The sequence below is a fragment of the Cervus canadensis genome, chromosome 25, assembly GCF_019320065.1.
Source record: "Cervus canadensis isolate Bull #8, Minnesota chromosome 25, ASM1932006v1, whole genome shotgun sequence".
NCBI lineage: Eukaryota > Metazoa > Chordata > Mammalia > Artiodactyla > Cervidae > Cervus > Cervus canadensis.
This window is the reverse complement of record NC_057410.1, coordinates 36536270-36539470: the sequence shown is the minus strand read 5'-3', so window position 1 is coordinate 36539470 and position 3201 is coordinate 36536270. Positions and strand designations below refer to the sequence as shown.

Below are 3201 nucleotides of genomic sequence, written 5' to 3'. Positions count from 1 at the left end.
GACGCAATCACCAGTGCACCTGAGAAATAAAAGACTAAGAAAGATGGGGTTGAGAGGGACGGAGTCAGCTTGTGACTGATTCCGACGACTTTATTGAGGCGTAACATACATATATATACTAACAGGATTCACCAAATTTTAGATCAAAGACTTGTATACGTGCAGAACTGCAGATACTAGTTTTAGGAGTTTTATCTTAACTCCAGCAGGGCATGGCACCAGTGTCTTATAATCAGGTAAAGACTACCTAGACATAAGCCATTCACAGGAGCCCGATAATCTTATCAGAGTCAGGAAAATGGGCAAATGGTGGCTGCAGCGATTTCCTTGAGGGAGGTGAGAAAGGCCAATTTGCACTTTAACAAATCAGGGGTGGCGGGACAGAGAGGGACCTTTTGATCTCTCTCAGGGCCGAGAAGGGGCCTGAGCAGTCAGGCCGGCTCCCCGCATCTCCCCCTTTTCTTTTGACTAATGGCCATTATATCTCCCTCGAAGGAAATGGCCGCGTTTGCAAACGGGAAAACATCAGCAATCTTTTATTTATCATCTCAGATATGCATTGACAAATGCAAGGGCCAAAACACAGCAATAACAATATGCATATAATGATGAAAATTATAGATTTCCACCAACCACTATGAAACCAGGCAGATATCTGACTCCAAATGCTGGAGTCAGAAAAATCCATAGCGGCTACTTGTTGTTTCATATCTTCTAAAGCATCAGAAACATTTGAGGAATAATCAGGAATATATACACAACACTCCATTTTTATTAAGGCACATGTTCCCCCTTGAGAGGCTGTTAGAATATCCAGAGCCATACGATTTTGTAGAACGGCTTTTCTCATCTGTTTTTGTTCTTCATTAAGAGCCTCTAAAGCTCTTCTAGTATCTGTCAAAGCTTGTTTTGTAAAATTGTTCAAAGCCTCTACCCTGAGCATAATATCAGTGGCTCCTAAAGAGGGCACAAAAATTGAGGCTAAATAATCATACCAATGAAACATACCAATGAAAAACAGAGCGTGACCACCGGGCTTTAACATAAGGTAAATTAACAGGTTGACTAATTTTTTGCTTATGAATTCTCCCAGGGGCAAACACAAACCCTAGGGTACATCTCCCCACCCATCCTACAGGGAGCCAGGGCCAAAGGTTGTATCCACAAATCCATCGAGTGTTATTTGGGGCTACCCATCTTATACCAGGGCTATTTTCCCAATCTGTCCCTGGCCAAATAACAGACTTGTTGACAATAAACGTTACATCCATTACAGTCTTACATTTGTGGGTAGGCAATAGTCCCATATGTTTCATGTGATATCCTGGAAATTCCCGGCCTCCAAATGTTGGTACGTGAGTCTTTTGCTCTCAGCAAATGTCGGCAGGGGTCAGTAGCTGTCCTTTTTCAGGGGTCATCCAGAAATATTCATCCCAAACTTGGTAGTAGTCACCCTCAAATCGATTAAAATCATTGGGAGAAGAAACAGATCTATTTTCGTAATATAAGTACGCATTAACAATTTCCTGATAACTTTGTGTTACATTAAAATAAAAAGAAGAAGCGTGTAAAGGATCAGAGCATCGAGAATCTATATCAAAATTAACTGTAATTAAGCTTCGATGTTTCTTCTGATATTCTTTTAAAAAATCACATAAAGCCGAAGTTTCATTTTTTGGAAAGGGAAGCACCCACCAGGGTAATCCTTCTGTAACCGATAAAGGCATGCTTGTGCAGACCCAGCAGGCTGTTTCATTGTAAAAATCAGCATAAGAATGAGCCCAGGAAACGAAAGCATTGGCTTCAGCCTGAGGGAAGGCTTGATTCATTATCGCGCATGCCAAAGCGAGGGCGATATAAGCCAGCGCATATCGAGGTTGGGCCGTCTCTGCAGCCATCCTCCTTGCTTGAAGGATAAACTCATGCATCTGCTGATTTGTCGGGAGAAGATTCCTCTGCTGTAAAGTCAGCCGACCTAATTGCTGATTCAGTAATCTCCTCCGTCTGGCGTACCAGCCTTTCCGGGAGCCAGCGCGGTGCTTCGGCATCCTGTGGAAAAACACATACATGACCCCTCCCCCAAATTAACACGGGATCTGGGCCATGCCAGTTATTATCCAGCGGGTCTTTCCACAAGACCATCGGCTTTCTGCTGGAAATCTGAGGGTCCCAAAATCTCTGCGCGGCTGAATGTCCTTCTTTATCTAAAATTAAAAAATTTAAAATATATAAAGCGTGATTAAGGTAATTTCTGGGTAGAAGGGGATAGAGCTCCCCCCTCTGTATTTTTTGAAGCTGTAGTTTCAAAGTTTGATTAGCACGTTCCACGATGCCTTGACCCTGTGGATTATAAGGAATGCCTGTTTTTAGGGTGATAGAAAAAGAGGAACAAAAATTTTTGAAGGCAGAGGAGACATAGCCGGGGCCATTATCAGTTTTTATAATCTTTGGCGTGCCTAAAATGGAAAAAGCATAAAGACAATGTGAGATAGAATGTTTTGCGGCTTCACCAGTCTGTAAGGATGCCACAATATATCCTGAAAAGGTGTCAATAGATACGTGAACGTACTTTAAACGACCAAAGGAAGGGACATGAGTGACATCCATTTGCCAAAGATGATTCGGTAGAAGCCCGCGAGGATTAACACCAAGATGTGGAACTGGAAGAAACTTAGGGCAAACAGGACAAGATTTAACAATTTGTCGTGCAGTCTCTCGAGGGATTTGAAACTGCAAACGAAGAGTATTACTATTCTGGTGATGTAGCGCATGTGATTGCTGTGCTGCTTCCACCTGTGAAAGAAAAACTCTAGTGTGAGAATCAGCCATCTGATTTCCCATAGATAGAGGTCCAGGAAGCCCAGTGTGGGCACGTAAATGTCCAAAGAAGCAGGGTAAGGTGCGCTGTTGCAGCAGAGACTGAATTGAACGTAACAAATGTTGAATGTTAGAATTCACAGTAGAAATAAAGGGAACAGTTTCTATATATTGCAAAGCATGAGCAATGTATTTGCTATCAGTAAACAAATTAAAAGACTGTGAGGAATATTGTGAGCATACTTTGTGGACGGCTGAAAGTTCTACTTCTTGAGCCGATGTATAGTTCGTCTGCCAGGAGAAAGGGGTATCATTAACCACAAAGGCAGCAGTTCCATTGGAGGATCCATCAGTAAAGATCGTAAGAGCATCTTGAATAGGAAC

At 42.4% G+C, this 3201-nt stretch overlaps 1 pseudogene; it reads right to left on the bottom strand.

Annotated features, from left to right (window-relative positions):
• Window positions 1-321: 321 nt before the first annotated feature.
• On the bottom strand, window positions 322-2073 carry LOC122427188 (annotated as a pseudogene).
• Window positions 2074-3201: the final 1128 nt, after the last annotated feature.